This window comes from Crinia signifera, chromosome 1 (genome assembly GCF_055691185.1).
Source record: "Crinia signifera chromosome 1, ASM5569118v1, whole genome shotgun sequence".
Taxonomy (NCBI): Eukaryota; Metazoa; Chordata; class Amphibia; order Anura; family Myobatrachidae; genus Crinia; species Crinia signifera.
This window is the reverse complement of record NC_139217.1, coordinates 160,959,576-160,982,059: the sequence shown is the minus strand read 5'-3', so window position 1 is coordinate 160,982,059 and position 22,484 is coordinate 160,959,576. Positions and strand designations below refer to the sequence as shown.

Sequence of the window (22,484 nt, the reverse complement as noted above, 5' to 3'; positions counted from 1 at the left end):
TTCTTGACCAAAGCCGGCAGTCCCACCATCCGGTCAGTCCGCAGCATGCTGCTGAAGGACCGGCGGCTTCGACCCTGCCGCGAATATGTGCGTGTCCACATAGGATCATGTGTGCAGGCTCCTTGCGGCGCTAGGTTCTTGCTGAATGAGACCCACTGCGCCGCTATGTGTGGCCCCAGCCTTACACAAAACTGTGAGGCCCAGTACTAGAAGTTTACTGAACATCCCCTGCTTTCCAATGAACAAGACAGAATGGGGCAGGTGTATTAAGCCTGGTAAAGTGGTGATATAATGGAAGGTGATAACGCAACAGCCAATCAGCTGTGTTTGAAAAATTACAGTTAGTTGAGGGTCTGGTGCGATATCACCTCCCACTTTATCACCACATTATCAATTTACCAGGATTAATACATCTGCCCCAATACGTTATTTGTTTATATCTTTACAAAATTTATCTAATTAATACAGCAACAGTTTTCTGTTAATCTGTGCTTTAGTGTAGTGGTTTTCATTGCTAGTTCTGCAGACAGTATGTACTACAAAAGTATGATGACATTCCTAAACAACTGCTGCGATTATATAACAGAACTCTCAAAATGGAAAAAACAATACACTCCAGAGGTACTTTACATGCTGGACTATCAAAACTATTTGTACAGTATAAAAGAGCTTCTGGCATTTACAAATCATTACTGCTCAAAAAAAAGGTTCTGCCAGAGGGGTTAATATCCTCCAAACAAGAGGAGAAGAAGGTCAGCATCTGCTTTTAATAAATACTCTTCATGTTATAAACTTGCAGTGCGATAGGAGCTTACAAAGCATTTATCTCTAGGCCTTGTACAAAATACTAAACTAATTCCTACCACATTCCCAGTGGAGAACTTTTTATCTGGACCTCAACTGCAGTAACTGGTAAATATACTTTGCAAATTGTCATTACGGCTTTCACAACAATAAAAAAAAAAAAAAAGCTGTGTAGGTTAATTTGTCTAGCAGATGATGCCATTTCTGGGAGCAGCAGCAGCAGCATTGACTGCTTGGTCCCCTGCTAAGGAAACACACAGGAAATAGCCTCCAGATAATCAACAACAATGAAGACAAGTATTTTGGCTCAAAAGGGCTCATTGCGAGATACATTAATTCACTTAAATCCTTACTGCAATATGTAACACACAAAATGACCATTAGGCTTCTGACTTCTAAAAACACAATTTCATTTTCTCCAACCATTTCCATTACTCCCCTGGCTGCCAGAGGGACCTTAGCTTCACTATGCAAGGGTTAATTATAAACAGCTATCATCTGCCAGCAGTGATGTCAGAGTGTGTGAGGCCCACTGATAGACCCTCAAGCTGGAAATGTCTTTTATCAGCACTGTCGAAATGTGTTCAAAATGCTGCCGATACAGCATAAAGGCCCTTATTTTGGTTCATTCTTTCTGACAAAATCCTTCTTAGATGGGCAAAACCATGTGCACTGCAGGTGGAGCAGATGTGACTTGTGCAGAGAGAATTAGATTTGGGTGGGGTTTTACTTCAAAGTATTGAAGTAAAAATAAAGCAGCCAGTATTTTCCCTGCACAGAAACAAAATTACTCACCCAATTCTAATTCTCTCTGCACATGTTACATCTGCCCCCCCTGCAGTGCACATGGTTTTGTCCATCTAAGAAGGATTTTGTCAGAAAGAATGAACCAAAATAAGGCCCAAAGTGCAAACTATTACAGCACGGTTATTCATGGAAGGTTAACTTACATTAATTTTCTTGATATGAAAAAAAGTTACTAATAAAAATAGAGAACAACAATGTATTGGCTACCAATCCGTTTACTACATTGTCATACCTCCCAACTGTCCCGCTCTTCGCGGGAACATCTCGGCTTTTGAGGCCGTTCCCGTGTCCCACCCAGGGCCGGCAGTGGGGGGGGGGGGGGGGGGAGATAGACCGCTTCTATTCTGCAGCCTGAGGGGCTGGGGACATAGTCAGCAGCACAGAGAGCCACTAACCATGCCCCCACAGCGGTGAGAACATGGCAGCAGTGAATGACAGGGGATCTGATAGAAGACACTGTCCAGGAGTCACTGAGAAGTAATGTAATCACATGACTTCCTCATTTGCCCCCTCAACAGAGCTACAGCTCTCACCGGACACCCAGAGGGGGAGGGAGGCACTACCATTTATTTCACCCGCTGATGCCTGGTATTAGCTTATGTCCCTGCTTTAAGCAGCCTTGCAATGCTTAACCACTCCTTAACCAGTATTCAAAGTACTATAAAGTAAAAATCTAAATGCATCTCTTAAAAGAACTTAAAGACCAGCAAAATCATAACAGCATTTATGAAACTTCTTAAAAAACCCACTAAAACACACCCAAACACAGAGACGTTCCTGTGGCTAAGGACCACAAAACTCAATGCTCTGTAAGCAGAGGTCAGGCGTGTAATTCCCAGGCTACATGGCCTCCCAGCAGTGACACAAGCTGGAAATGGTGATGTATTTACAGATTTCAAATCCCAAGTCAGTTCAAACCAGTTACTTTGCTGCAGAGAATAGTCTGAGATTTGTGGATGAACTTTGTTATATTTCTGAGGTAAAAAAAAAAAAATTTAAACCAATTTGCCATTCCGAACTACAATAAAAAGGACAGCAGAGCCTCATTATGGTAATTATCAGTACATTTGAATAGCATTTCTATTTACATTACTATTAATATTTCTAATTTAAATTGTTTATTGCAGAACACTGCCCAAGGATATTTACACATACTGTACAAATCCTATACAGTAAAAGGCTAACGCTGCTCCTCACCTCTGTGTGGGAATTCATGTGTTTTGAATGCCACTAGTTACTAGATGGTTAATATCAAAGCTATTTAATTGTTGCTCTTTTTGGATGCGCACTGCTGATGATGCTGACATTACGGTTATGTTGTTCCGTTATTTTGACAGGCTAGTAAATAGTACATTATATATTTATTAACTGATGCTGTGAAAAAAAATGTAAGGATGAATTTCTGAGAGTACCACTTTCAGAGAGAAATGCAGAGTCATTTTGCCAGGAGCAGCCTGACACCCCTTCACACATAAGAACAAAAATTACCGGTTTGAAAATTTGTGCCTTTTAATTTGCTGAATAACACGGGTATTTCTTCTGTTTGAAGGGGTGAACCCCGGTCCTCAAACATGGTAAATTCCAGGGTCCCATGTTGACCCTTTCACACAGAAAAAGGACCTGCGTTTTTCACGAAATTACCGCAAAGAACTGTTTCACCAGGTAATTTTGTTTTCTGTCAGAAAGGGGTATTAGATGCTGTCCCACCAAAATGCTTTATTGGCGAATGAAGATAATGGCAGCATAAAATAACATTATTCTAAACATAGCATTAACGAGAGCCAATACCTACAAAACGAATACGGCTTTGCGTAAGAGGTTGCATAAATATTCCATCCCAAGTCCCTAATGAACCTTTGTCACATGGGTGCCACAGCTGTGTCTGTAATAATGATACCCCTATTATAATACTATTGTATTTTCTCTCTGAAGCAACGGTGTAAAGCACACAGTGGTAGGAAAGCAAATCACGTGATCTGTTGCTCCATGGAAATATCTCCGTCTCTGAGTTCTGGAAAAGTATAATTATATGTGGTACCACATATGCTTAGAGGTGGGGACATAGGTTTAGCAGTATGTTTCCCATGAGTTTTAAGGCATGCAATATATTTTATAGTCAGTATGCATAGTTTCCATAGCATGGTACTGAATGTTTGGTCCAACAATTTAAAGCTATAGAACAATGTTTCTTTAAGAAGGTTTGTTCTATTTAGAATGTAAAAAGATGACTGTAATCATGATAAAGCATATATGATATTGACACAGTAGACCCCAGTATATATATGAGAATGTACGAATGTATCCATTTATTACTAGATAACAATATTTCTATTATTTTAGCTGTAAACACACTAGCACCATAGAAAAGACAAAAGGAAACGAAACACTTCTAGTATACCCTTACCAATATGCACTGGAACGTTATACTGGATACTCACATTCATCTATAACCACTTTGTCATTAGTGAAATAGCCCACGCTGAATATTCTGGTCCTTACAGGTATATTTGCATATCCAGGCATGGCAGGCTTCTGCACAGCCTCCTGATTACTTGGATCAGCCCCTTCTTCTGAATAGGTAAGAAGCGGTCAGAAGTGTCCCTGAAGATCACACCTACACTAAATATTTATTTTTTAATTTGATTCCATAGGCAATGGAGGTAGCATGCACATCCTCAGTAATTCAAACAGGGCATGAGGTCTACAAGGTGTTTTTTTTAGTTCTAATCCTTGCCCCCAGTAGTCATGAGAAGTACTACAGGAAACAGTATAATTGTATAAGGCTACTTAAACCACACATCCAATTACATAAGAAGAATGCTGTTTTAAAGGAACCCCTACCAAAAATGTATTGTGCTGGTCTGAATGGGCACATTTTTGTGTCCTAATTTTAATACAAAGTAAATATTTCTGTCACTGCAATGATCTATGGCATTCTATAATAAAATACTTAGCTATTATGACCATTCTATTAGGACTCCTTTATTGGATTTAAGCTTTGCAAACACAGCCCAATTAACTACACCAACTGCTTTTTTCCCCTCACAGACTAATCGTATTGTTATAATGAATCTTTAATCAAAAACAGAAACCAATCTCTCTTATGGTCAATCAAGGTTTAAATGCTGATAGTCTGTTATGAAATCATTAATATATGCATGTGCAGTACAAAGATGTGTTCCTTTAGAGAGTGCCTATTTATTATAATGATGTTCTATTTGGCATTAGAAAGATACAAGCATGTGAATGACCGTACAATGAAGTATAGGGTCTGGTTTTATGAATACTATACAAGAAAAGAAAAACTATATAAAAAAGCATAAGCACAAAATGTATTAAAAAATACGGTACGGTTTCTAAACATACATTGCATGTATCCAACAAATGTCGATAAGTCAGTCAGTACACCTTCAGTTTCCGTTATATAATCACTTCAATACCAGACACCTCACTATTTTATCAACTTTACATCTGCCGTTACCTCATATTAAAAAAGGAAAATAGATCTACTTAAAACACAAAAATAGTAGGAGGATTTGTTTTATATCCAATGAATTAGCTCTTAATTTATTCAAATATCACATCTACTATCTGTTAGATATTTAAGAATTTTTTTTACAGGGCTCTTATAAAAGTGTTAATACAGTCTATAACAAATGTCATCACTTGTTAAATAGCCTAGCTGTTCTCAGTAGCATAAATATTGCAAACCTCGTGCCGTGTTATGCTGCCCAGTTTAAGAAACTGCAACCTGGACCCAAGTTGATGCCTGGTCTTGCTCAAAACGGACTATGCCTATGTGGTAGCTTTCAGCAGGTAAGGTGCCCATACACAGTTCATTTCTCTGGTGGGACACAATGAAAGTCTGTACAGCCAATGCTTTTTGTACTAAACCCAGCAGAAATTGTTGTTTGCAGACTTCAAAGTTACAAAACAGTACATTGAGAATACAAATATGGAATGTTTCCCCATTCCCATGGTGCCACAAGGCCAACCTGCCTCATAAAGACTCATCAGATGGGGCCCACTGCACTGCTGTGTAGAACAGCAAGACTGGAAGATTTCCAGAGCGACATTCACGAATTTGGGGCTTTAGACGTTTAGGCTTGAAATTTGTAATTTAAGAGATCCTATCAAATTTGATCAGCATCACACGCGATATGATAAATGGGCTTAAAAAAAAAGTGTTCTTTATTATTTTGTACTTAATCTAGTCCCCCGTAATATTATATAATAATATTATTTTCCTTCAATGGAACCCCCAAAATACAACATACATACAACCTCTAATGCCTGTGAAATGTGTAATTTTAACATGAAAACAAGAGTGTATTCGATGCGGCCGGCGAGAGGGTTTTTATGGCGAGGATAACTTGTCTTCGGAGAGGATCGCTGAAAACAAGCCATCCTCGCCGTTTAACCCCACGCCGGTCGCTCACCCTATTCAATGTTCCAGGGGAATACTCGCTGTCAGAGGACGGCGAGGATTGCCCCAAACGCTGAGGTTTGCAGCTAATGCAGGGACCCTGCTCCATTTAGCCGCGAGCTTCGCCATTTCCACCTCACTGTAAAAACGGCGGGTGCAGGGTAGGGTCAGTTGAATACTGACCCACGAGCTGTGACTGAGAGCAAGCAGCACTGCTCGCCGTCACAACTCGCTAAAGAGCATTAAATATACCCCAAACTGTCACCCACAGTCACTAGTTTCAATGTCCCATCTAGTTGCAATCACCTATGTGAATTATCATTTTAGTCTTGCTGTCTATCTAGAACTAGGGAGGCCAATCCCGGGATCGGGATCGGCGGGATCCCGGGATTTAGGCCTAAATTCCCCGGGATTGGCTCATCCAATCCCTGGATTTCGGGATTGCTTACCGCATGACATTTGTGTTTGTTTTTCTTTAAACGCCGGGCAGCGCTGAGTAGCAAACGTTGCCCGGCTGCCCCTCTTCGGTGCGCAGCGTGACCTCAGAGGTCACGCTGCGCAGCCCAACATCCGTGTCCACCCGCTGGGTCTCCTGCAGACGTTGCCTGGCTGCCCTTTGTGCGCAGCGTGACATCAGAGGTCACGCTACGCAGCCCGACAGCCGCATCTACCCGCTAGGTCTCCTGCACGCCGAACCAAGTCTATCCAGCCAGGAAGAAGCCAGCCCAAGACAACTGGCTAGGTAACAGCAGCTGCACCCGCCCGCCGGATCGCCATGCCAGGTCTCCAGCCAGCAAGCAGAGGTTGGTAGGCGGGAGGAGGGAGAGAGGAGACAGATATAGAGAGAGGACTGACAGGGGAGAGAGAGCTAGAAGGACTGTAGAGGAGAAAAAGAGTATATAAGGACTGAAGGACATGGGGTAGAGCTAAGGAGGAAGATGCAGTGCAGCTAAAGAGCCCTGCTGCTACCTGCTTTTTCACCATTAAATCAATCCCGGGATCCCGGGATTCCCGGGATTGAGCATTTTTCAATCACGAATCCCGGGATTGAAAAAATGGCCCGGGATTGGCATCCCTATCTAGAACTAGAACTTTACTGGTCTTTTTCTCCCTGTAAATAACTCCATAGATGCAAAAAATAATAAAATAAAAACAAAATAAACAATTTAAATATATGTATAGTTTCTAGAACACCAGTGCTGCTACAGGTGTTTTTCGGAACTTAAGGATTTATAGCCTAAGAGTAAAATCGTCATTTTCAATGAATAGGGCAAATCCCCATTCGCCCTAAAAAAAACATTGAAAAGTGAAGATTTTTCACATAGGCAAAAATTAACTGAATACCCTGAAACCTGATAAATTATAGAGGGTTTTACTTTTTTATGTAAAGAAAATCTAATGGCAAATGCATTTTCACTGTCAAAAGGTTTCTAAACGATTATGGCCTGGTAGGGAGTGTCCGTACATGTGACATAAGCTTGGAACATACATGACTGGAGCAGAAATGTATGCATGCATTTCAATACCAGGCAAATTTGGTACAGGGTGGAAGAGTTTTTTTCTCTTTAGATTAAAAGTATTTGCAGCATATGCGTCAAATGCAGTGTGAGCTCCTTAATCTTTATTTTACTGTGTTTTTGCTGCAGTCACCATTCTGAGGTACTTTTTTTTTTTTTTCAAACATTCAAAGTACAAACATAAATGTGTGCGCTAACAGGACGACCGATAAAGCGGAGGATTAGCCGGCTTTGAAATGTAATCTCTAGATTCTGAGGACTTCTTTCCAAACACGCTAAAGGTGCCCATACACGTACCAATTACCCGGTACTTTTTGTGCTAAAATAGCATCGTTGTGCATATGTTGTGCATGGGATGCGATGCTATTTTAGCACAAAAAGTACCGGGTAATTGGTACGTGTATGGGCACCTTAAGGCACATAAAAGTGGATTTGCTTTCAAGGCTTTTGAACAAATAAGAGTGCACAGGGAAAAGTCTTTAGTTTAATTATGTCTAATTGCTCAAAGCTATGATATATATACACATTTATTAGCACCCAACTGTGAGGACCAAAGAACCCAGTTCCCCTGAATGTCTTTATTACAAAATTAATTAACTAAATATTGTTATTTTAAACCGCATTTTTTTAAATTTAAACTTCTACACAGTGATTTTCTATAAAAAAAATAAAATAAAAAAATAAATAGACATAAAAAACACAATGGGAGTTATTACCTCAAGGCATCTGCTTTTGTATACTATATGCTGCAACGTGCAATAAAATACTTGTATAACTGTGTGCACACATTGTTTTATGCATGTTGAACAAAACAGGTCAAAGCACATTCCTATTTTCCAATCTCTCTATTGCAACGTACTACTACGCTTACTCCTGCTTGGTTAAAAGGGCTTGGAAAAATAAAGGCACAGCATGATTCTTCAAACTTGAAGAGTCACATTTATGGATTATGACACTTATGTATTGCTTTACTTGCAGATCGCCGGTACATCAGTTTTTTTTTTTTTTAAATGGCCATGCTTTGTTGAAATCATTGTTCAGCCTACATTTTTGGGACCCTGAAGCTTGAACTGCTATGAGGCCCTTTTGCAAACCAGTCACAATAGGGCACCATCCAACAAGGTCCAAATGTCTACCTTTCCCTGGGGTAAAAAAAAAATATAGATTTTTGGTGTTAAAATGAGACGACCATTGATGTCATCACTAAAATAATCCTATTTTAAGAACACCCACTTAAAAAACCCTAAAAACACACCTCATACCCTTCAGAATAAGGGACATTTAAACTTGAACTTCATTAGTTTCATAGTAGATCTGCCCCTGGTTGGGGAAATTGATGCACACAGGCAAAACCGTTTCATGCAGATTTTTGTAGTAAAACAAATGTGCAGCATTGCAGAGGGGAAGCACATTTTGTTCTGCTTATGAGGCATATACCATACCACTTTGTTGTAGCATAGCAGAGGCATTAGTACAGGATGCAGTCAATTTGCCGGCGGTCGGGATCCCGGCGGTCGGAATCCCGACACTGGAATCCCGACCGCCGAAATCCCGAAACTTTCTCCCTCCGTGGGTGTCCACGACACCCATAGAGGGAGAATAAAATAGCGTGCCGAGCGTAGCGAGCCCGCAAGGGGGGGGGGCGCTCCACGTCCCCCCCATGTCGGGATTTCGCCGGTCGGGATTCCAGTGTCGGGATTCCGACCGCCGGCATTACATATCGGATCCATTAGTACAGAGGACAGTTACAAGAAGCAATGAAGGCCCAATATAATGACAAACTTATTATGCTTTATTCAGTAAACATATGTCCCCACACCCTGTCATTCCCTATGCAAGAGCCTAAATAGGAGCAGATGCATTTATCATTTCACTATAGCACTTCCTGTTTTGCCTCATTACCGAGGTGAAGCAGGAATGAACACCGACAAGATGTATGAACATTTTGTCCTCTGGAGCAGGGGGGCAATTCTCCCTTGAGCACACAGCATGTCAGCTTAACGCTGACACACCGGGCATGTGCAAGATCTCGATATTCAGATCTCCTGCAAGGCCCTGGAGCCAGTAGCCACCTCAGCAAGGGACAGAGTTGTCCCTGCTGTGGAGATAGGGCAACACCACCTGCAGGTGTCAAAATGGTCAGCATGAATGACCATTCATACATTGTCCTGCATTATTGCTGTACTCTTTTAGATAGCAGCGCCGATATAGTCAAGAGTACATAGTGCCCCTGTCATTTACCAATTAAACAGCAGAATCATACATGGGGGGAAAATAGGTATCAGCACACATAATGTGCCCTGAAACCACTTCTCCCTCATGATGCATCATACATCTCCCCCTTCTTCTTTTCCCATTCTCGCTTTACTTATTTTCCCGTCTGTTTTCTTTTCGGATTATTGGCCAGATGTATCAAGCTTCAGAAAGTGATAAAGTGGAGAGTGATAAACAGCCAGCCAATCATCTCCTACCTGTCATATTTCACACCCAGCTTTTAACATGGCAGTGAAGAGCTGATTGGCTGGTTGTTTATCACTCTCCATTTTATCACTTTTTGAAGCTTGATACACCTGGCCCATAGTATGTGACAATCAAAAGAAGGAATGAGAAGAAAGGTTACCATATAATTCCTATATAATAGCCCAGATCTGTCACTCTGTGAGCGTGTGTATAATACTGGGCGGTGTCTTAGAGTGACAGATCAGGGCTAATAGCCTATCCAGCCCCACCATTAGGTGAGGGGAGGTCCTGGGTCCCTTTCTGCCTGCCCCTTCGGAGGACGCGTACCGCCGCCCCTCGCGGGCTCGCTGCGCTCGCCACACTTCGGGTTCATGTTTATAGTGGGGGGGTGGCGTGGTGGTGCATTTAACATTGTAAGCACCCATTAGGGTGCTTAAAAGCACCCTTTAGGGTGCTTATACAATCTTTCATCGCATAGGGGGCAAAAATCGCATCGCATGCCATCGGGTGCATGGCATGCGATGCGATTAAAACATCGCGCGATGTACATCGGGGGCGCCGCCAAAATACACAAGTACCACGGAAAATCCTAACCAGCCTCATTCATTTGCAGAGGAGTCTTCATAGTAAGAAACTCGTGGCTGCGGCTGCCTCCTTTTTACTAAGCAGGTACAATGGCAATTTCCATAATTTTATATGAGTTAGAACAGAACAGACTGTGAGGCAAAAGCTTTCATCTCTAAAATGCTGGCTTAGCCATTAGAACAGAATACAAAACAAAATTACCAAGGCCAGTATAGCAATTTCATTGTAAATGAGAAGAGGAAACACAAAAAGAACACACTCGGATATCAGTGTTGCAACATCTATCCCACAAGGGAAGGAACAAAAAAGTGACAGATGGGGTTTAACTACAATGTCTTGTTCTGCCAGACTGTTATGGCGTATGAGGAGTCAGTTTGCTCAGTAACTGCCACTTGGGAAAAAAAATTTGCTAACAAACCATGCAATCCACTACGAAAATACAGCACTAGGTGAGAGGCAATTAGCTCTTGCTGTGACTTCTTAATAGAAAATGCAAAGCCAATAGTTAAACAAAAGGGAGTTTTATTTTTTGATTTAAAAATAAATTTTATCACTTATGTGTAAGTAAAACATCTCAGTCCAAACGATTACATTACATCACATGGGAACCTATCTTATTGAGCTCTTTTATCAATACTTTGAAATATAAACATTAATGTTATTTCAAAACTGCATAGATAATTAGAGTATCTGCGATAGCAGCAGTGGTGTGACAACAATGCAACAATATTCTTTATTTGTCCATATAAAATAGTATTTGTGATCTACCCTAGAGATAGCCCAGTGCACAAGCTATTTTTTTTCAGTAGTTAAACTACCTTACCTACTGCGATCTACTGTATTTTTAGTCAAAAAGTAAATTTTATCAATTGCATTCTCTTTATTAATTAGGTGCTATTACAAATAAGTGCTATATTTCCATCACCTGTTTCACACATGCTAGAATTTAGCCTCTGCAACCATGGATTGGTACGGTGTACTACTATTGCAGGCAAGATTCCTAAACCTACTCTTCCCACTTATATCTCCTGTGTGGGCTAACCAGAAAGCCTTACTTGGTTTTTCTTGGCCCCAACCACTGCTTTTCCGCAGTGAACCCTTCATGACTCAATCTAACAGTGGTCCTGATGGTATTTCCTTTCACTTGAATCTACTCACACTAGCCACACAACTTTCCAATGTACACTATATTACTAGTGGCAGGCACTGTGGGTTAAGTTACAGAAAAACTCTACAATAAGGGAGTACCCTTCTGAATTTTTTACATGAAGAGCTCTAATACTCAGTATTATAATTGGGTGGAATGTAATAAGCCCTGAAGTGTGGAAAGTGTAGAAATAAAATACCAGCTGACAGAAGCTGGGTAATAGTTTAGGCATGGGGCCTGATTCAGACCTGTTCGCTATTCTGCGTATACTTACAGCCTAGCGAATAGGTAAGCGCCGCCCCCTTCCCTCCCCTACTCGTGTGAGCACCTCGCGATTGTGATATTCGCAATGGTTTGCACAATGGTTTGTTTTCGGATATAAAAATAGACATATTAGTCGCTGAACCTTTAACCGTAGACACGACAAGCAACACTATAAAAAATGTATTTAACCCCTTCACGACATTTGACGTATATATACACGTCATGGCCGGGAAGTACTTCCCGACACATGACGTATATATACGTCATGACTTTAAACTGTCACTGCGTCTCGAGACGCAGTGACAGAGGGACGATGTCTGCTGTCCCTGACAGCAGACATGTCCCTGCGTGCCCAGGGGGGGCTGCGATGCCGCCCCCCCATCGGCGATCGCTGTGATTGGCTGTTCAGTGTGAACAGCCATTCACAGCGTTTTCCTGTGTTACCAGCGAATCAGACGCTCGGTAACACAGGTGTCAATCACCGCCAGGCGTCAGGGGGCATGAGGGGGTCATCGGTGACGATGACACCTCACCCCACCCTCACCCCACCTGTCCCCAAGGCTGTGATTGGTCCGTGGGACCCACGGACCAATCACAGCCAAGGCGCGACATTTAAACTAACGGTGACTGCGCTGCAGACGCCATTCCGGTCTGGAATAGCGTGCAGAACGGTCACCGTGCCTGTCTGCCGTGATACTGACCTGATCCTTGCTAATACTTACCTGATCCTTGCAAATACCTTACCTGATCACTTGATCACTGCTTGTAGCGTGCTGGACGCTTCCTGGATCTGACTTCCTGAGACTTCCTGCTGCTGCTGCAGTGTGATAGAGAGATAGAGAGAGAGAGAGATAGAGAGAGATAGAGAGATAGTGACAGAGAGAGCTATATTTTGTGTCTGCTACCCCCCCTTTTTGGGGGTGCAGGGGTTTTTTATATATAAATAACTGTCAGTGCTGCTGCTGCAGTGTCATAGAGTGATAGATAGTGATAGATAGTGAGAGATAGAGAGATTTGTGTCTGCTACCCCCCCTTTTTGGGGGTGCAGGTTTTTTTTTATATATATAACTGTCAGTGCTGCTGCTGCAGTGTCATAGAGTGATAGATAGTGATAGATAGTGAGAGATAGAGAGATAGAGAGAGATAGTGACAGAGAGTGATAGAGAGTGTATATTTTGTGTCTGCTACCCCCCCTTTTTGGGGGTGCAGGTTTTGTTTTATACATATAACTGTCAGTGCTGCTGCTGCAGTGTCCTAGAGCGATAGATAGTGATAGATAGTGATAGATAGTGAGAGATAGAGAGAGATAGAGAGAGATAGTGACAGAGAGTGTATATTTTGTGTCTGCTACCCCCGCCTTTTGTGCTGATCACTATATCTGAGGTGATCAGCAACTTTTTGGGGGCGCAGAGGTGTTTTTTTTTTTTATATATACCTGTCAGTTGCTGCCAGTTGCACCAAAGGTTGTGCACCTGCTGCCCCTCACTGGTAATCAGTGTCGCATCACTGATCACCTTTTTTTTTTTTTGTGGGTGCTGTGTGGTCTTTTTTTAATTTTTTTTTTACACACATTGTGATTTTGTGGGTGTCCTGTGGCCACTGTGCGCTGATCAGTGACGTACATCACTGATCAGCTTTTTCGGCACAGGGTTGATCTATTTTTTTTTTTTTGATCAAATTCCTGTTGCCTTTGAGCGCTGTTCAGTGACGGACGTTACTGACCAACATCTGTGCTCAATTTTTGGCGCAGGACCTTTTTTTTTGTTTTTTTAACCCCTTCAATTTTTTTTTTTTTAACCCCTTCAATTTTTTTTTTTTTAACCCCTTCAATTTTTTTTTTTTTGTATAAAGTATTTTTTTTTTCTGCACTACATACACACTACACACTACATACCCCCCGGGTTGAAATAAAGTTTGTACCCCCCCCCTACACTATACACGTGTTGAAACATTTCACTACCAGTAACACAAAAATAAAAATGTCATCCCAAATGTCATCCCAAATGTCATCCCAGTCATCCAGAAGAATGTATTCAGTGGAGGAGGCATATGCCATGCTTGCTTCTGATTCTGACACAGCCAGTGAGGCAAGCGGGGAATTTGAAGGATTCGTCTTAAGCTCCTCTTCCTCCTCTGGTGATGAGGGACCCCCTCAAAGACGCCCCCGTAGAGCAGCTGAGACCCCCCCCCCCCAATAATTGATCTCGTATGGACCCCACCACCAGACAATTTTGAGCCCCAGGTTCCTGAGTTTTTGGCCATGCCAGGAATCCAATTTGATTCCACAGGTCTCAGAGAAATTGACTTTTTCAAATTATTTTTCTCTGATGATTTTATAAATTTAATGGTGGACCAAACTAATTTATATGCCCAGCAGTTTATTGCTCAAAACCCCACGTCATCATTTGCTAGGTGGACCCCTGTAGATGCAGTAGAGATGATGACGTTTTGGGGTCTGGTGTTTCATATGGGCATAGTAAAAAAGCCACAAATTAGGCAATATTGGAGTACAGATGTTCTGTACAGCACCCCATTTTACTGTATGGCCATGCCCCGGGCTCGTTTTGAGGCAATCCATAAATTTATACATTACACCGATAATGCACAGTGCCCACCCAGAGATGATCCCACCTTTGACAGGCTATTCAAAGTCAGGCCGGTCATTGATCATTTCAGTGCCAAATTTGCAGAGCTATACATCCCTGATAAATGTATTAGCATCGACGAGTCCCTTATACATTTTAAAGGAAGGGTTAAATTCCGCCAGTACCTTCCCAGTAAGAGGGCAAGGTATGGCATAAAAATGTATAAGCTGTGTGAAAGCACCACAGGGTACACCCACAGGTTTAGGGTTTATGAAGGGAAGGATTCAAGAATTGAACCGCCAGAATGCCCCCCCTCCCTCGTAGGTGTTAGTGGAAAAATTGTCTGGGATTTAATGCACCCCTTCCTGGATAAGGGTTATCACCTCTATGTGGATAACTTTTACACCAGCATCCCCCTGTTTAAGGCCCTTGGTTCAAGAGGTACAGCAGCTTGCGGTACTGTGCGTAAGAACCAAAGAGGCCTCCCAAAAACGCACATTGCCCAAGTAATGAGAAGGGGTGAAAGCAGGGGAATATGCACCGAAAATATGTTGTTGGTCAAATATAAGGACAAGAGGGATGTCCTTATACTGACAACAATTCATGGAGACAGTACCACCTCCATCCCTGTACGAGGTACCAGTACCCACACCTCAAAACCAAATTGTATCCTAGATTACAATAAGTACATGGGCGGAGTGGATCTTTCAGATCAGGTACTGAAGCCGTACAGTGCCCTGCGGAAAACAAATATCTGGTACAAGAAGCTGGCCGTGTATATCATCCAGATGGCACTGTATAACGCTTACGTGCTATTCCGTTCCACCGGCCAGAGGGGGACATTTATGCACTTTCAAGAGGAAGTCATAAAGGGCCTAATATTTGGGAACCAGCAGGCAGAGGGCCCCAGTACTTCTAGTACTGGCCCCCGTATTGTACCAGGGCAGCATTTTCCCAACGAAATCCCCTCCACTGCAAGAAAGGGCAGGACACAAAAAAGGTGCAAAGTTTGCTATAAAAAGGGAATAAGAAAGGAAACTATTTTCCACTGTGAAACTTGCCCCGACAAACCCGGCCTATGTATAAAGGAGTGTTTCAAAATATACCACACATCTATGGATTATTAGGTTCATCATTTCACCGTGCTTCGGGGGTCTTGCTAATGCCACATAGCACCCACCATTCATTCCACCAGAATCTGAGCTGCAAAATCCAAAAATCACTCCTTCCCTTCTGAGTCCTGCCATGCACCCAACTGGTATTTTTTGGTCACATGTGAGGCATTGCCGTACTCTGTAGAAATGGGGGCACAGATTTTGGGGTGCTTTGTCTCCTTCATTCCTTGTGAAAATGAAAAATTTTTAGCCAGAAGTACATTTTTGTGTAAAAAAAATGTAATTTTTCATTTTCACAGCCCAGTTGTACCAAAATTGGTGAAACCCATGGGGGTTTGAAATGTACACTATACACCTAGATGAATTCCCTGAGGAGTGTAGTTTGCAAAATGGGGTCACTTGTGGGGGGGTTCCACTGTATTGGTAATGCAACATAGCACCCACCATTCATTCCACCAAAATCTGTGCTCCAAAATCCAAAAATCACTCCTTCCCTTCTGAGTCCTGCCATGCACCCAACTGGTATTTTTTGGTCACATGTGAGGCATTGCCGTACTCTGGAGAAATGGGGGCACAGATTTTGGGGTGCTTTGTCTCCTTCATTCCTTGTGAAAATGAAAAATTTTGAGCCAGAAGTACATTTTTGTGTAAAAAAAATGTAATTTTTCATTTTCACAGCCCAGTTGTACCAAAATTGGTGAAACCCCTGGGGGTTTGAAATGTACACTATACCCCTAGATGAATTCCCTGAGGAGTGTAGTTTGCAAAATGGGGTCACTTGTGGGGGGGTTCCACTGTATTGGTAATGCAACATGGCACCCACTATTCATTCCACCAAAATCTGTGCTCCAAAATCCAAAAATCACTCCTTCCCTTCTGAGTCCTGCCATGCACCCAACTGGTATTTTTTGGTCACTTGTGAGGCATTGCCGTACTCTGGAGAAATGGGGGCACAGATTTTGGGGTGCTTTGTCTCCTTCATTCCTTGTGAATATGAAAAATTTTGAGCCAGAAGTACATTTTTGTGTAAAGAAAATGTAATTTTTCATTTTCACAGCCCAGTTGTACCAAAATTGGTGTAACCCCTGGGGGTTTGAAATGTACACTATACCCCTAGATGAATTCCCTGAGGAGTGTAGTTTGCAAAATGGGGTCACTTGTGGGGGGGTTCCACTGTATTGGTGCTTTGGGAGTCTTGCTAATGCAACATGGCACCCACCATTCATTCCACCAAAATCTGTGCTGCCAAATCCAAAAATCACTCCTTCCCTTCTGAGTCCTGCCATGCGCCCAACTGGTATTTTTTGGTCACATGTGAGGCATTGCCGTACTCGGGAGAAATTGGGGCACAGACTTTGGGGTGCTTTGTCTCCTTCCTTCCTTGTGAAAATGAAAAATTGAGCCAGAACTGCATGTTTGTGTAAAAAAATGTAATTTTCCATTTTCACATCCCAGTTGTACCAAAATTGGTGAAACCCCTGGGGGTTTGAAATGTACACTATACCCCTAGATGAATTCCCTGAGGAGTGTAGTTTGCAAAATGGGGTGACTTGTGGGGGGGTTCCACTGTATTGGTGCTTTGGGAGTCTTGCTAATGCAACATGGCACCCACCATTCATTCCACCAAAATCTGTGCTGCCAAATCCAAAAATCACTCCTTCCCTTCTGAGTCCTGCCATGCGCCCAACTGGTATTTTTTGGTCACATGTGAGGCATTGCCGTACTCGGGAGAAATTGGGGCACAGACTTTGGGGTGCTTTGTCTCCTTCATTCCTTGTGAAAATGAAAAATTTTGAGCCAGAACTGCATTTTTGTGTAAAAAAATGTAATTTTTCATTTTCACTGCCCAGTTGTATCAAAATTGGTGAAACCCCTGGGGGTTTGAAATGTACACTATACCCCTAGATGAATTCCCTGAGGGGTGTACTTTGCAAAATGGGGTGACTTGTGGGGGGGTTCCACTGTATTGGTGCAACATAGCACCCACCATTCATTCCACCAAAATCTATGCTGCAAAATCCAAAAATCACTCCTTCCCTTCTGAGTCCTGCCATGCGCCCAACTGGTATTTTTTGGTCACATGTGAGGCATTGCCGTACTCGGGAGAAATTGGGGCACATATTTTGGGGTGCTTTGTCTCCTTCATTCCTTGTGAAAATGAAAAATTTTGAGCCAGAACTGCATTTTTGTGTAAAAAAATGTAATTTTTCATTTTCACTGCCCAGTTGTATCAAAATTGGTGAAACCCCTGGGGGTTTGAAATGTACACTATACCCCTAGATGAATTCCCTGAGGGGTGTACTTTGCAAAATGGGGTGACTTGTGGGGGGGTTCCACTGTATTGGTGCTTTGGGAGTCTTGCTAATGCAACATGGCACCCACCATTCATTCCACCAAAATCCAAAAATCACTCCTTCCCTTCTGAGTCCTGCCATGCGCCCAACTGGTATTTTTTGGTCACATGTGAGGCATTGCCGTACTCGGGAGAAATTGGGGCACAGACTTTGGGGTGCTTTGTCTCCTTCATTCCTTGTGAAAATGAAAAATTTTGAGCCAGAACTGCATGTTTGTGTAAAAAAATTTAATTTTCCATTTTCACATCCCAGTTGTACCAAAATTGGTGAAACCCCTGGGGGTTTGAAATGTACACTATACCCCTAGATGAATTCCCTGAGGGGTGTAGATTGCAAAATGGGGTGACTTGTGGGGGAGGTTCCTAACTTTTAGCACTTATGGTGCCTAGAAACCTACATGGTGCCTAAAAAAAAATCTCATAAAAAGGAGGCTCCAAAATCAAGTAGGTGCTCCTTCTATTATGAAGCCTGTGGTTTGGTCAACGTGCACACTAGGGCTACATATAGGATATTTTTGAAAACAAAAGAATTGGGGGAATCAATTTTTAGTCACATTTCTCTAGTAAAATCTACTGTATTCGTTAGAAAAATGTATTAAAATTGAAACTCTGCAAAAAAAAAGAAATTTTGAAATTTCACCTACACTTTGTTTTAATTCCTGTGAAACACCTAAAGGGTTAACAAACTTCCAAAATGCTGTTTTGAATACTGTGAGGGGTGCAGTTTTTGAAATGGCATCATTTATGGGGGTGTCTCACATACAAGTCCCTCAAAGTCACATCAGAACTGAACTGGTCCCTAAAAAAATCAGTGTTTGAAATTTTCTTGAAAATTTGAGAATTTGCTAGTCATATTTGAAGCCTCCTAGTGTCCAAAAAAATGAAAAGGAGGTTGAAATAATGATTGCAACATAAAGTAGACATATGGTCTTTGTTAGTTATTAACTATTTTGAGTGGTATGATTATTTGTCTCACAAGCAGAAAATGTGACATTTTGCATATTGCTAAATTTTCCATTTTTTCACGATATTTTGGTATTTTTCACAAAAAAACACAGACTGTATCGACCAAAATTTACCACTAACTTGAAGTACAATGTGTCACGAGAAAACAATCTCAAAATCACTGGGATAAGTAAAAGCAAAAAAAAGTTATCCCCACTTAAGTGAGACATGTCAGATTTGAAAAAAAGGGCTCTGTCATAAAGGCACAAACTGGCTCTGTCATGAAGGGGTTAATTTAACCATTGGAGTGCCGCCTGCCTTGTTATTGGACCTGTGTACAGGCTGATCGGGGATCCAGAGAATATTGATCTTTTTAAGGAAGGCACCACAGGATATTCAAGAAGTTATCAGCAGAAGTGCCAAACTACCACATAATATATATATATATATATATATATATATATATATATATATATATATATATATATATATATATATATATATATATATATATATATATATATATATATATATATATACACACACATACATACATACATACATACATACATACATACACACACACACACACACAGTTGACACTTGGATTTTATTCATGAATCAAGTTAGAATGTGGCTTTGTGACTGGCAAGTAATGAAAGAAGGGGGACTCAACACATGTTTTGCTAATTAAGAATTAAATACTATTGTTTTTATTCCATATATGGTATAATGATGTGTCTCAACATCACAAGACAATATAACCTAATGAAATAGCTTAATAAAAAAAAAGGTGTGACTACTGTAAATAATGTTATGATTTTATTACTGAGGAAAATGTGGGCAATGGCAAAATAATGGTTTCAAATTGTACTAGAACAAAGTATAATCAGGGTGTTTCCTATGGAACACACATTATTTTCATTTGCAGAGTTTATACAGTTGTTAATCACTGAAAATAAATGTCTGATTGTTATGTTTTAGTACAAATATAGGCGAGACCATTGAGCAATGTTCATAAATATTATGAACAGCATTCAATAGCAAAAGTTTAAACATTTTAGTTTTACAACGTTATACATCAAATTTCCTATAATGTTCAGCACAGGTCCAACATATTTCACTTTTGTGACACAGCATGTATGACAAACGTAAAAGTTGTGCCATTTCTGATTCTTTACACCACGGGCAGGTGTCAAGCTAACCCCTATATCACTAAAGAAGTGTAGCAACAATCTGTTGCTAATTAGTGAGCCAAGTAATGCTTCTTTCGGACATGTGACACCGAGCAGGGACATAATCTGGGACTAAGTCCCAGGTTGTTTAATTTCACACATGCAGAAATCCCAGGTTGATGCGGGTTTCATGTACAAAAACCCCAAGTAGAAACCCAGGATACAGCTGCATGTGTGAAAGGGGTAGAAGTTATCCTAAATGTTGCAATACACAATATCTTCATCTGCATTTGAAGCTCTAATTCACTGTTTCAATTATATTTTGCACATGGAAAAGATAGTATAATAGTATCATTTGACCTATTAAAGCACTAATAGAAGCAGAATTCACAGGGAGACATTAACTATTACCACTTTTACAAAGGGGCAGTAACCTGGGTCGTGGACCGATGTAAAAGGCTTAACCTGGGTTCAGTGGCCAAGCAATTGTAGCCAGAGAGCTATCAGAGTTGTCATCCAACCCAAGTGCCATCCACTGACGCATGCTTGGCTCTTGAAGATGATGTCATCCCTTATAGGTCTGATCACACCCATTGTTGGTGCAAGTCTGTAAGGATGGTCATAACATAGCAATAGTATAACACAACAACCTACCTGCCTAAAGACCATTACTAAGACAAAGGGGTAAATTTACTAAGATTGGAGATCTGTTGAAGATGGGATATTGCCATTGCAACCAGATTCTACCTTTTATCTACTAGAAATAATAATAAATAAATAAGAAGTAGAATATGATTGGTTGCTATGGAGGTTGCAACATCCCCTCTTCAATAGAAGTCCTATCCTAGTAAATTTACAGCATAGTGTTTGGTTTAGAACAGTGGTTCTCAAACTGGGGGTCCTGATGCCAAAGCGGGAAGTGACCATCGCAGTATAGATTAGCGATTTATGTTTTATCTAATCTCGCAGTCAGTTATCAAAGGAGGCTGAAAATTCAGTTGAATTGTCTGTTACAGAACGTCAGACTCCTGCCATCATGTTGTGCCACCACAGTGCTGCCATTCTGCGGTAACTTGCTGAGGTCCTGGAATCATTTTTATTGCCTGACAGGATTGCAGAGCAAAATAGTGTGAGAACCCCCGGTTTAAAAACATAGCAGACTTAAAATCTTACATACATATTGCCCTGAAGTATTGCATGTCATCTGTAAATGTTACGTTAGCCACTTTCACAATAGCGCCATTGGCCGCTCGCCACACTTCGGGCTCAGTGTCTCACTTCACTCGCCACAACTTTACTAAAGGTAATAGATGGTGGTGTGGACACAGGAGGGTGGCGTGGACCCAGGGTGGTGCAGGTTATGGTACGTAAGTTCCGTAGTGTAAGCTGTGGCCACAAAGATGAGGAAGTACCCATTTGCCTATGTGGGGAAATAAACAAATGACTCCTCATAAAAATAGGTTATAGTAAAAGTTTAATTTTTTCAAACCTACAGTGTAGTTATATGAAGTCATTATAGTAGTATTACTACCTTCAGTAATAGGATTTCCCTGTATGGATAGGATATGCAATAGAAAGATGTGCCATGTTTTAGGAGTTCAATAGTTTTCAAAATGGGTATTTTCCAAAACAGCTGATGCTGAATGAACACTAGACTGCCAGGACCCAAATTACTATGAAAGGACTATTTTATCTGTGAATGGCATGGGGAAATCTGTCTCAGCCTGTATCCAGCTCAGAAACAATCCCGCAAACATCTGATTCACAAGTCATTTTGTCAATAGACTAGCAGCTGGCACATTGAAATCTATGTAACATAAGGTTCTGAATCTATTAGTACACATGAACACACACAATGTCTACATAATATCAATGAAACCGATCTTGTAGCAAATCTGTATACTACCAGCATGATGTTAAACCTTTCTAATAAATCATAATAAATCTAAAGAAAAAAAGAAAGGCTAGTAAAGTGCTTCCCTCTGACATGCTAGCTATCCAATGCATGTTTTTGATTAAAAAGGGATATTAAAATCTCACATAAAACTAAAATAAATACATACACATAATTAAGAAACATATCTACAGGCAGCATAGAACTAGTACTGAAATGATAATGCAGCACTAGTGTTCCCGCTAGGCTGTTTTAGCGGGGCGCTGCGCCCTGCCCGTTTTTTAAAGGGCAAAATGCGCCCTGCCCCTCTAGCAGCGCCCCACTAAAACAGCCTGGTGCCTGCCCGACTCCTTGCACGGGGAAGCCCAGCGCCGCCTTAGACGGCGATGCCCGGCCCGCCCACTTTA

At 41.4% G+C, this 22,484-nt stretch overlaps 1 protein-coding gene across 2 annotated transcripts in view; it reads right to left on the bottom strand.

Annotated features, from left to right (window-relative positions):
- Window positions 1-22,484, bottom strand: part of BMP2K (BMP2 inducible kinase) — a 200,970-nt gene that overhangs the window by 152,715 nt on the left and 25,771 nt on the right. The gene's annotated exons all lie outside the window — the stretch shown is intronic.